The 13,426-nt window shown below is 51.8% G+C and overlaps 1 pseudogene; it reads left to right on the forward strand.

Moving 5' to 3' along the window:
- Positions 1-783: 783 nt before the first annotated feature.
- Positions 784-1,548, forward strand: LOC132321285 (feather keratin Cos1-1/Cos1-3/Cos2-1-like; annotated as a pseudogene).
- Positions 1,549-13,426: the final 11,878 nt, after the last annotated feature.

Below are 13,426 nucleotides of genomic sequence, written 5' to 3' on the forward strand. Positions count from 1 at the left end.
TCAGCCCCTGCCTCACTCAGCACCAGGCTGAGTGGTGGCATTGGCGTGGACATGAGGAGCCCATGTCCCATCCCAGTCACCAGCAACACTGCATCATAAGGGGCTAGATACATTCAGGGATGACATCCTGCATGCCGTGGACAGGATTTATTGGTGTTTCTCCCTGCACATAGATCAAGAAATGGAGGGCACAGGAGGCAGAGACTGCATTTCCATCCTCTGGGCACCTCTCTGCCAGGTTGATACCACCACCACTGAACTGCAGATTCCTTTCCAACTACCATTCCTGCTATGACCTGCACATGCCCACATGATGAGGGTCACACAAGTAGAGACTGATACACGTGTGCTCATGCATGCCTGCATGGATCCATGCTAAAACCTGTACACTCACATAAAGCCTGGAAAATATCAGCAACCGGGGACTCTGCTGAGGAGATGCTGGGGACCACATGTACCATGACCTCTCACATGGCAGTCCTTGGGCATCTGGACGAGAAGCATGAGAGCGGTGCCCATTTCCTGACAACTTTGCCACAAACAAGCCCACAGGAATGACCCAGTGCCCATCACCTGCCTGCATGGGATGCCACCAGCACTTGAGCGGAGTCTTCTGCCTGTGCTGACCTGTTTCTGCCCCGGAAATCCTTGGGACTCTCATTCCAGCACTTACAGAAGCCTACATATGGGAAAGCATGTGGCACAAGCCAGGAAATGAAAAGGCAGCAGTGCAGGAAACCAGAACACAGCCCATACCATTGGCTGGGATGTTTTGCATTTGGCATGAGCTTGTCAGAAAATTATTACTTCCGCAGAGGGCGCCTCTGGGCCTGAGGCAGTGCAGGACTACTATAAAAGGCAGCCTAACTCTCTGCTCTCTCATCCACTTCTCTCGCCTCCTTCTCCTTGGGAATCAGGTGAGTGTGAAGCCTCTTGTCCTCCTCTTTCAAGACCAGATCTTTCCTCAATGTCTGTCTTGGCTGATACGGGCTGTCCTAGCCCAGGGCTGGGAGCTGCTTCTCATGGGAGAGGGCAGGGGAGAGAGGGGCAGAGAGGGGCTGGGACTTAGTTGAGGTGGCTCCTGGGCTTTGAGCTGGGCAGCGTATGCTGGGCCAGGAGGTGCCTTAGCTCCCCTGTGGTTGGGTGCAGTGCTGCTTCTCATGTGTCCCTGTTTTCTGTTTCCCTCTCTGCCCTCTCTCCCAGGTGCACTGCCAGCCCCGAGACATGTCCTGCTCCGACAAATGCCAGCCCTGCCAGCCCTGCCAGCCCTGCCAGCCCTGCTGCCCAACCCCGCTGGCCAACAGCTGCAATGAGCCCTGTGTCAGGCAGTGCCAGAACTCCACCGTCGTCATCCAGCCCCCTCTCGTGGTCGTGACCTTGCCCGGCCCCATCCTCAGCTCCTTCCCGCAGAACACTGTTGTGGGATCCTCCACCTCTGCTGCTGTTGGCAGCATCCTCAGCTGTGACGGAGTCCCCATCAACTCCGGGTGCTGTGACCTCTCCTGCATCACCAGCTGCTACTGTGGCAACAGATGTCAACCCTGCTAAAGCGGCTGGCAACGTCCTCGGGCAAGAACCTCCAAGACCTCAGAATATGGTGCTGGACAGAAGATAGAGCTGTGGGGCTTTGTATTTAGAGCTTCAGGCCATTGTTTTTTTCTTCTACTCTCTTCTCTCTCTTCCTTACCTTTCCTGTCTCCACCTCCCAACGCCAGCCTAGCAGGGACCTGTTGGCCTCCCACCCCCTGCAGGGCAGGCAGATGGACACCCTGCAGGAGCTCCACCGCATCTTAGTGGCTGCCCCTGATGCTCCCTGTGGGCCACCTCCTTTTCTTCTTTAGACTCATTAAAGTCGTGCTGCATCCAGGCCTGGGCCTCCGAGTGTTCTTTCCTTCTGAGGCAACTCCTCCAGTCTGCCTAGGGGAAAAAAATGGAGGACATGGTTGCTGGGACTCCCTGCAGTGGATTTTGTTTTGTGCCCTTTCTCTTGGAGCTGAGGAAGACCTCCCTGGCTACTCCACAGCCAATAACCATCAGTGAGAGGATAGCTCCAAAGGGTGGCAGGAGTGGGGATGGGGAGACAATAATGCTTGGGGACAGCACACAGCCTCATCTCCACCTTCCCCTCCCCTCCATTACCTGGTCTAGTGTCCATGACCAGCACCAATGGGCACGGGCAGATGAGATAGGTACCTCATACAGTCCTTCAGCACCTGGCAGGGCCCAGCTGCTCTCCAGAAATGCAGGGCTGGGGCAATTCACAAGTTAGGATTGGTATCAGCCACACTCAGGGTACTCAATGGACTCCCCACGTGCTCTGAGGCAGGGCCAGCCTCAGCTCTGCTCACACCACCACTGCTCGTCACATGCAGGCCAGGTTCTTCCCAGCCCTGCAGTCTTTGTTATTTGCTGCCTGCAGGGGATGTTTCTTCAGGTGAACAAGGCTAAGAAATGAAGAGGATATTAGCCATGCAGCATCCCATTTTCTCTGAAAATACGGTAGTCTTGACTGAAATACAGTCTTTGAGAATGCAGATTTTGTTCGTCATGACAGTGGTGCGGTGGAGCGACTTGCATATGGCAACATCACGGTTGAAGGCCATCACTGAGAGGATGATAGAATCATAGAATAGTCCAGGTCGGAAGGTTTTATTAGGTTTACGTGGGAAGGTTTTTGTTAGCGGAGAGGTCTGCAGGAGTGGTTTCTGTGAGAAGATGCCGGAAGCTGTCCTCATGGCAGATATAGCCGGTGCCAGCCAGCTCCAAGACGGACCCGCTGCTGGCCAAAGCTGAGGCAATCAGTGACGTTGCTAGCGCCTCTGTGATAACATAGCTAAGAAGACATAAAAACTGCTATGCAAGAGCAACCGGGAGAGAGGAGTGAGAATATGTGAGAGAAACAACTATGGTCATTGAGGAAGGAAGGGGAGGAGGTGCTCCAGCCACCAGACCGGAGATTGCCCTGCAGCCCATGGTGAAGGCCCAGGTGATGCAAGTTGTGCCCCTGCAGCCCATGCAGGATCTCAGCCCGGAGCAGGTGGATGTACCGTGAAGGAAGCTGTGACCCCATGGGGAGCTGTGAAGAACTGCAGCCTGTGGGAAGGACCCACTTTGGAGGAGAACTGTCTCCCATGGGTGGGACTCCACAGTGGAGGAGGTGAGCAGCGTGAGGAGGAGAGAGTGGCGGAGGCTACGTGCAATGAACTGACCTCAACCCCCTTTCCCCATCCCCCTGCACCACTCGAGGGGAGGAGGTAGAAAAGTCGGGAGTGAAGTTGAGCGCAGGAAGAAGGGAAGGCTGGGGGGAAGTTGACTTTGTTTTGCCCAAGACATCTCCCTGTCCTCATTTTGGCCCATGAGCCTTTCATCCTATTTTTTCCCCTTTTCCAGTTGAGGAGGGGGAAGTGATAGAATGGCTTGATGGTCACCTGGCAGCCAGCCAAGGTCAACCCATCACAACCTCGAAAGATCATTTGGTCCAATCTTTCATGGGAAAGGGAGCCTGGATGAGATTATCTACCACCTTGTCCAATCGCATCTTGAAAACCTCCAGCAATGGGGACTGTACCACATCCCTGGGGCCGTTGTTCCAGTGAATGACTGTTCTTACTGTAAAAACAGTATTTCTCATGACAGGCGGAAACTTCTTCCCATGCAACTTGTACCTGTTGGCCCTTGTCTTCTCCTGCGGCTCCTTGTAATGAGAGAGCCTCCATCCTCTTTGTAGCCGCCCTTTAAGTACTGGAACGCTGTGACGAGGTGCCTCCTGAGCCTTCTGTTCTCCAGGGAGAAAAGACCTAACTCCTTCAGTCTTTCCTCATAGGACAGGTTCTCTAGCCCTTTGGTCATCTTTGTCACGTACACGGGAGAGGCGGCGGGTGCTGGATCGGGATCAGCAGAGGCCGAAGCAGAGGCCTTGGATCCTGGTGGTAGCTTTCTTGATGCAGAACGGCCAGTCAGCAGTAGAGCCACCCGGGTGAAGATGGCCACAAACCCAATGTCCACGCTACCAGGGCTTGCAGGAAGCAGATTTTCTTTTTCATGAGAGTGGTGTAATGGAGCAGTTTGCATATGGTGCCATCACGATTAAAGGACATCACTGAGAGGATCATGAACTCAGTGATAGCCAGGAAGAATGGGAAAAAAGACTGTGCCTGCCAGCCGGCAACACAAATGGTTTTCCTGGTGACAAGGAAAGTCGTCATCATTTTTGACACAACAGTGGTGGTGTAGCACATGTCCACGAAGGAAACCTGATGAGGAAGAAGAAATGCAGCAAGGTCTGCAGGTGTTGATTGCTCCGCACAGTGACAATGAGCAGGCCATTCTCCACCAGGGTTAGAAGATACATGGAGAAGATAATGGGGCCTGGGGCCATGTGACCACCTTGGGAGGTCTGGGAAGCCCAGGGGAATGAGATTAGTTACAGGTGTTTTGTTCTCTTTTGCCATGACCCAGTACATGACCAAAAGGAATCAGCTGCCCAGACAAGAGTGAAGGAACAAAGCTGTGGTGGGTTAAATCTACTACTTCTCTTGCTGTCAGAAGGACAAAACCAGCCCCTCTTGCTGACTGACAGAACCCATTTACCCCAGATGACGGTCTGACCATGCCTGGGCTCAGGTGCGCGTAGCAGACGAGAGCAGAGAGGACCTGGCAGACATCTGAGCAACATTTCTGGTTTGCTGGAACTGACCATTGCCATAAAATGGCTGACTCCCATTGCACCTCATTGTATGTGTGGCAGGTAATTCCTGGGTGCATTGGTTTCTTAATTGCCTACTTCATTTGCCCAAGGTGCCTGTTAGCTATAATGAAGACCATGGGTGGAAAGTTCATCAAGTGTGATGGGGAAGAGGAGAGAACGCTGGGTGAGAGCTGCCAATGTCTTTGCCCAAGGGAGCTAAGCTATGGTGAGACACTCACTAAGCCAAGCATCCTTCTGGAGCAATTAGTTCATTTGTGAAAATGTGGAATGAATTTACCATGTTGTCAAGTGAAGGACCCACAGCTGTCGCTTTGTCTTTGGGGGGACCAGCCTGGCATGGGCTGGATGGAAATCTGTCCCTTCTGGGTTTGACACATTTCTGAGACAATGCTGGCACGTCTTTACAGACAGGCCAGAAGATGCAACTTCACACAAAACACTCTGATCCCTTTCTGGAGAAGCAAAAGAAGGTGGTGGCGTGACCTTACTTTCCCATCCCTTGCAGAGACCATTTCAGTCTGCACACATGACAGGGGCGTGGCATGGCTCTTCGGTACCTACCAGAGGCCAGCTACCTTGACCATCAATGAGAAGATGTGCTCAATGAAGGGACTGACTGCAAGGACAAGCTGGGATTGTCCAAGGGTGGAAGCTGCTCACCGAGAGGCACTATCAGGAGCATCCGTGTAGTCTGTTTCTCCTGTAGGTGCTAAGACATAAGGCAGAGGAGGCTTGAGGACTGGAAGAGATCTGTGGGATGCTTAAAAGGGCTTCAGGGATTCCACCAAATCTCCTTCTCATCCACAACCCAGAGCAAGCTCTGAAATCGGGCTGCCCATCACTAGCCTGTAGCCACTAATTACCAGGGCTCCCAGAGCCTCGAGTGAAGCCTTGTGTCCTGAGTCCAACTCCAGCCCCGCCACGGTGGCCCATGAACCTCTGGGCTTCTGTCAAAACATGGGGTAGGAAGCACTGTCTGACATTTCTACTTGCCCTGCTTTGATCCAGGATATCGCTGACTCTTAGGGCTGGGAACAGACACCAGGCATTGTGCAGTGTGCATTGGGCCCACAGCTTGGCCCACCGGACCTGGCGTGATTTCTCCCAGGGAGAAGGCGTGTCAATATCTCCTAATGTAGAGGAAGAAGCATTAGACGGATGGAGAGAAGTAATCAGAGCACAGTGACAAAGTTCATCTGCATGGGCAGTGGTGTTCAGTGTCCCAGAGAGACTCCTCAGGGAGACGCTCCAGTGAAAGCATGCGGTCACGATTCACAGTCCGCTAATACGTAAACGCAATGGCTCAGTGTGTGTGTTTTTGTGTGTGTATTGATATAGCTATACGCATTTTCGCAACATAATATTTTGGGAGCTCTAAAGCATAAAAGTTACTCAGAGCTCTTGCCTCAAGTGTGGATACTGCAGAACCATAATGCCCATCTCCTTTCAGGATGCCCCGGAGGGGAGCTGTGCTGTGCCTCAGCTCCCAGCTCCCTGCTCTTCTGCCACTCAGAGCCTCTGGAGGACAGCCTGGAGTGCCTGGCCCTCGTGCTGCGATCAGGACACCTGTAGGGGATGAGGGACCTGGGCAGTTGCTGCAAAGTTGCATTCTGGTTCCAGTTCCTTGCCACCTTGGTGGGCTTCTGGTTCCCCAAGTTCACACAAATTGAAGGTGGAAGGGAGGGAAAAAGGAAGCCCTGGAAGCGTTGACATGCAGGGGGAAATGAGTGGCCAGAGTACGTGTGCTGGTTTTGGTTGGGATGGAGTTAATTTTCTCCACCCCTTATTCCATACCATTTATGTCATACTCAGGTAGCACACTATCCAATACGTTCTCATTACCTACCATCACCCTTCCCATCCTTTGATATAGTACACAGATTTCGTTCCCTTAGTCTATGGATCAACCCTGTGAAATGTCTGTAAAATGCCCATGAATATCCACAAATGTCCACAAAATGTCCATTGAGTTCATTTAGTCTATGACTTTGGGCTCCCTCTGTTATGGCGGTCACTCAGGACAGAAGAGGTGTTGTATTGCATGGAGTTATTGGGCACCACAGCCAGCTCAGGTCAGGTCACTGCTGCACTTGCATTGGTTCTTGTAAGGCTTGTTCTCCATTGGTTCAGGTGGTTCCTGCTATAGTAATTCCTGTAACATGTAACTCAAATCATGGATTAGTTTCATCCAGAATTAAATCACCTTGAGGTACGCACAGGACTCCCCCATCCTTCTGCATTACCCACCAAGTGCACCCAGGTCCTTGAGCAAAAAACAACCCCGCGAACAAGTTTACCCTTTCCTGAGGAAGGAATAACCCAAACTGTTTTTCCCAGCTCGTTCCTTACATGTACTACGGGGATCTTCTCTCCTTCCACAGTGCGCAGGGGTTTTGATTGGGCAGGGCCAGGTCAGCTGGCAGAGCCTCTAGTCCTAACTAGCCAAGTGGCTTCTGCTAAATGTGTATCCCAGTGCCTGAATGTCCCAGCACCCCTTGCTTTCAGTGTAGTTTTTAAAAGTGCATTGTATTGTTCAGTTTTCCCGGAGGCTGGTGCATGGTAGGGGATGTGATACACCCAGTCCATGCCATGCTCCTTGGCCCAGGTGTTAATGAGATTGTTTTGGAAATGAGTCCTGTTGTCGGATTCAATTCTTTCAGGGGTGCCGTGTCGCCATAAAACTCGCTTTTCAAGGCCCAAGATAGTGTTCCGGGCAGTGGCATGGTTCATGGGGTATGTTTCCAACCATCCAGTAGTTGCTTCCACCATTGTAAACACACGTTGCTTACCGTGGCGGGTTCGTGGTAGTGTGATATAATCAACCTGCCAGGCTTCCCCGTATTGATATTTCAGCCATCGTCCTCTACACCAAAAAGGCTTTAGCCGCTTAGCTTGTTTGATTATGGCACATGTTTGACATTCATGGATAACCTGTGCAATGGCATCAATAGTTGACGTCCACCCCTCGATCACGAGCCCATTTGTATGTTGCATCCCTTCCTAAATGTCCTCATGTGTCATGGGCCCATCAAGCTATAAATAGCTCACCCTTATGTTCCCAATCCAGATCCACCTGAGCCACTTCAATTCTAGCAGCCTGGTCCACCTGCTCCCACAGAGCATTTGCCACCATCCACGAGTCAGTACAGAGATAAAGGACTGGCCATTTTTCTCGTTCAGCAATATCTGAAGCCAGCTGAATGGCTTTCAGCTCTGCAAACTGACTCGATTCACCTTGTCCTTCAGCAGTTTCTGTGACTTGTCGTGTAGGACTCCACACAGTAGCTTTCCACCTTCGATGTTTTCCCGCAAGACGACAGGATCCATCTGTAATCAGGCCATATTGCTTCTCATTCTCTGATAATTTGTTATACAGAGGGGCCTCTTCAGCACGAGTCACCTCCTCTGGCGACACTCCGAAGTTTCGGCCCTCTGGCCAGTCCACTATCATTTCCAGGATTCCCAGGCGGTCAGGGTTTCCCATGTGAGCCCGTTGCGTTATCAGTGCGACTCACTTACTCCACGTAGCATCAGTTGCATGATGCATAGAGGGGACCCTGCCTTTGAACATCCAGCCCTGCACGGGTAATCGAGGGGCCAAAAGGAGCTGCGCTTCAGTGCCAACTACTTCTGGAGCAGCTCGAATTCCTTCATATGCTGCTAATAGATCTTTTTCAGTTGGAGTGTAACAGGCTTCCGATCCCCTATATCCCCGGCTCCAAAACCCCTGAGGTCGACCTCAAGTCTCTCCAGGCGCTTTCTGCCAGAGGCTCCAGGTGGGGCCGTTATCCCCGGCTGAGGTGAAAAGCACGTTTTTCACATCTTGTCCTGTCCGGACTGGCCCAAGCGCTACTGCACAAACTATCTCCTGTTTAATTTGTTCAAAGGCTTGCTGCTGCTCAGGGCCCCATTGAAAGTCCTTCTTCCAGGTCACTCGATAGAGAGGGCTTACAATCGGACTATAGCCTGGAATACGCATTCTCCAGAAACCCACAACACCTAAGAAAGCTTGTGTCTCCTTTTTGTTAGTTGGTGGAGACATAGCTGTTATTTTATTGATCACATGCATTGGGGTATGACGACGCCCATCTTGCCATTTTATTCCTCCAAACTGAATTTCCTGTGCAGGCCCTTTGACCTTACTTCGTTTTATAGCAAGACCAGCTTTCAGGAGAATCTGGATTATTCTTCTCTGCTTCTCAAACACTCCTTCTGCTGTGTCGCCCCACACAATGATGTCATCAATATACTGCAGGTGTTTGGGAGCTTCACCTTGTTCCAGTGCAGTCTGTATCAATCCATGACAAAAGGGAGGACTGTTTCCACCCCTGGGGCAGTCGACTCCAGGCGTACTGGATGCCCCTCCATGTGAAAGCAAATTGTGGCCTGCACTCTGCTGCCAGAGGGATCGAGAAAAACGTGTTGGCGATATCTATTGTTGCATACCATTTGGCAGCCTTTGACTCCAGTTCATATTGAAGTTCTAGCACGTCTGGTACGGCGGCTCTCAGCGGTGGTGTGACTTCGTTCAGGCCTCAATAGTCCACTGTTATCCTCCACTCTCCGTTAGATTTTTGCACGGGCCTTATGGGACTATTAAAGGGTGAATGAGTCTTACTGCCACTCATTCCCAGTTAGGCTTACTTCAGCCTCCAACACAGACAGTTCTTGGGATCTCCCTGTCACCCCAGAAATACAGATGGATTCTGCCCCCTTGTAATCTGATGGTATTAGAGTACACTGTGCACCAGTGTCCACCAGAGCTTTATACTCCCCTGGGGCTGATGTGCCAGGCCATCCAATCCACAGTCCAGTAAACCCGGTTGTCCCTTTCCTCTGCCTGACCGAAGGCAGGGCCCCTCTATTCCTGGTCTGAGTCTTCATTACTTGGTTTTTGTAAGCGCAAAACAGAAGTCCCTTCATCAGGATCAAAAGTACAGTCAGTCCTTCTACTCTGCCCAACAGACACTGGAGCAGTAGTTCTCCTGGATGGATGCTTTTTGGTTGCTGTTTATCCTTGCAGTTCCTGGACCCGAGCTTCTAGTCTCCAGGTAGGCTCACCATCCCACTTCCTCATGTCCTCCCCCCGGTCACGCACGAAGAACCACAGGGTTGCACATAGCGTGCGCCACCGGTACCCTTTCCCTTGAACTGGAACAGGAAAAGGCTGACTCTTAATAGCTGAGGCCTTGGTTGGAGTGCATGAGGAAAACCTACCCTTCTCAGCTTGCTCCAACACATTTTGGGTCAGTCTGTGTCTGTCCACAGCCGAGACACAAGCACGCATGGAGGGAGCAAGATTATTTTCATATTCTCAGAGTTGTCTGGCCAGTTCATCTATAGTTGGTGCCTCAGTGTCTGTCCAGCTCATTATCGCCAGGGTGTGGGTGTATGACGTCGCTGCATTTCGTACAAACTTTTGCCACATGGACCGTGTGCACCAGATTTCCTCCAGGTCTTTGGATGCCTGGTCATTACAGATCACCTCCAACATGGCTAATTCCCTCAGATACTGGATGCCCCCCACAATGTTGGTCCATTTCCTTTGAGAATTTGCAAGTTCTTCCTTGAAGGGACACCTGTCCTTCACACTTGAGAGGAGTCGCCTCCAAAGACGGAGGACTCCTGCCTTTTTTCCAATCCCTTTGTCAAAGGCCTTATCCTTAGCAAGGGATCCCAGCTGCCGGGCTTCCTTACCCTCTAATTCCTGACTACTGGCCCCGATATCCCAGCATCGAAGCAACCAGCTGAGAATTAGCTCACCTGGTTGACGGCTAAAATCTTTTCGCATATCTCGCAGCCCTCTTAGGGATAGGGAGCGGGTGGTTTCTGTCTCATTGATTATCTCAGTCTCTTCCTCCTCCTGTTCTTGTGACTGCTCTGCCGCAGAACAGGCTGCCTCTTCTGATTCTTTCTCCTGCTCCCTCTTAGGAGAAGCTTCTTCATCCCTTACTAAACGAGCTGACTTCCGCTTCCACTGTTTCTTTTTAGTTATCGGGGTGACTGATACAGTGCCTGGTTTAGCCACAGTGTCTGTTGGTTTGGTTTGCCTCTCTTCTCCCTGAGGGTGCTGCATGGTATCGAGCAGTGTTTGGGAGATACTGGCCAGGGCCCAGCACAGTGCAGTAAGTGGTGCCTCTTTGGAGTAGCCACGGCATCTTTTTTTCAAACATTCTACCACTTCATCGGGTTCTTTAGTTGTTCAGGAGTGAAGTTCCAGACCATTGGAGGTGAGAAGTTCTCTAGATACTTGCCCATATTCTCCCACATGCCGTGCCACCCATGACCATACTCTCGCGGAGCCTGGGTTATATTCCTAAATTGCTTGTTAACCTTAGACAAAACTGAAGCAATATTTCTAAGAAATAGCAATAGAAGTATTTTAACTACCCAAGGATGTTCAAGATACTGAGAAGTCATTGTACCAAGGGAGACAACATCACAGAAGAAGGTAGCAAGGTTGAGGAGGGAGGTAACAAGTGGGTGCCCAGAGGACGGAAATGCAGTCTCTGCCTCCTGTGCCCTCCATTTCTTGCTTTATGTACAGGGAGAAACACCAATAAATCCTGTCGACGGCTTGCAGGACGTCATCCCTGAATGTATCCCCTTATGATGCAGTATTGCTGGTGACTGGGATGGGACACAGGCTCCTCATGTCCACGCCAATGCCACCACTCAGCCTGGTGCTGCGTGAGGCAGGGGCTGAGACCTTGCACCAAATGGGTATTGAACTGAAGGGACCAGGGTCCAGCTCTTGCTCTGCTGTGCGACGTTGGACTGACTCTCTGGCTGGCACAGGGAAAGTCAAACAGCTTTCAGTCAAACTCTTTTGGAGTTCAAGCATCAGGACTTCCATATCCCTGATAAAAAATGAGTCTGAAGAATTAGCAACTGTGTCTGAGTAGGCAGGAAACATCATTTAGGGCAAAATGCTAAAACCCTGCTGCCTTTTCATGAGCAGGTCAATAAAAGTCCCTCTTTCAACAGAAAGGAACTGTTGTTTACTGATTGCAATCCCCCATTTCACATCACCTGCATTTCTTTCACCAACCATCCATCCCTTACTACCTCTCTTTTCCCGCCCATCCACTCTCACTGTTTCACAGATAGGCCAGTGCAGAAGACCTTGGCTGTCTTTGTAGGCCCAAACTGCTGAGGTGTAAGCACCAAAGGCTCTTCCCCATGAGCTGTAGGCTTCAGGAGAGGAGGGAGCTAGGAGGAGGGGCACAGTACAGTTCTCCTCTCTTGGCATCCGGACAGGAGGCCCTTTCTGTGCAAGGCTGAGCTCTGGGGAAAGCGCCCGCCGTTCTCCCCTGGCAGCCCTATTTGCCTTATGCACCCAGAGATCTGCCAACAAAGATCCTCCTCCTGTGAGGGGCTGGGGTTAGTGGCCTGAGGGAAAAGGAGAAGGTGGTGAGAGAGCTTCTGCCATGGAACTGGTCTTCCCTCGCACCCCAGGATGGGATTGCACCGGCCATGAGCTGCAAAGAGAGAGATGGGCTTTTCTGACCTGTGCACTCACTACAGTTCCATGGGAGGAACTGCCAGATGCTCATCTGCATCTTCTTGCAGGCCCATGTGAAGAACCTTTTTGTCCTGGAGCTGCTCTGTCTGATGGGAGTTGGGGATGTGCAGTCTGCGAGACACTGCAGCCCTTCAAATCTGTGTAACCAACCGCTGGTCTGCACAGGGCACTCTATGGGTGTGACATTACAACGGTGGGCTTGCCCGACCTATCCTTGCACTTGGATGCATGCCATACCCCTTCCTTCTGGAGAATGGTGGGAAGGTTAGGAGGAGGAGGCTCTGGGCTCTAGCCAAGGTGATTTCTCCTGTCATGCCCTCCTTCCATCCTCACGGCCATCTTCTGCCTGACCTTTCTCCCTCAGCACAGCTCCATCCAGAGCAAGAGGAGCTGCCTTGAGTGCTTGTGGGGCTGCTGACCTCCCAGGTCCTCCTGCAGCACTGGGGTCCTCCCATGAAGACAGCGCAAGTTGGGAGCACCATCCGTAGGGCATGCTCTGAGGCCAAGGAGAGTATTTCTGGGCAGAGGTGCAGCAAGGGCAGGGCTGATGGTCACTGGCTGTGGAGTAGCCAGAGATGTTGACCTCAGCTCCAAGGGACAGGGACTGAAGCAGGCCCACAGACAGTGTGTCCTGCCCTCCCATTCCTCTAGAAATGAGGAGGGGTCCACTTGCTCACCCATTTGTTCCCTCACAGTTTACTTCCTTTCTCCCTGGGCAGCTTTAGAGAGCATCCAGAGAGGAAAGGACCACACAGAGCCAGAGGCTGGGATGCAGTGGAGTTTAATGAGTCCAAAGAGGGAAACAAGATCTCTCTGAGGAGAGGCCACAGTGATAGGATCACCATGGGCGGCCGAGAGTCAGTGCCCCATGATAAAGGGAGAATTCCCACAGGGCACCTGTCTGGCTCCCCACAGAGGGAGAGGGGCAGGCAGGTCCCCCCTAAGCTGACTTTGGTGGTCCTTGTGGCCCAGCGAGCAGAAAACAACAAAGGAAAAGGAGGGACAGGAGAGAGTGGAGGAAGGGAATGAGAGGGATTGGCCATGTTTTCAAGAGAGCTCAGGCTGGCCTTTCCAAAGGGCTGACACCGTTTGCAGGAGGAGCAGGGCGTGCTCAGCCCCTCTCCAAGCAATGGCCACGATCTCCATCGTTCATTCTGGCAGCATCTTCTGGGTTCCTGGATCTCCTTGTCTGG

The sequence above is a fragment of the Gavia stellata genome, unplaced genomic scaffold, assembly GCF_030936135.1.
Source record: "Gavia stellata isolate bGavSte3 unplaced genomic scaffold, bGavSte3.hap2 HAP2_SCAFFOLD_107, whole genome shotgun sequence".
Lineage (NCBI taxonomy): Eukaryota > Metazoa > Chordata > Aves > Gaviiformes > Gaviidae > Gavia > Gavia stellata.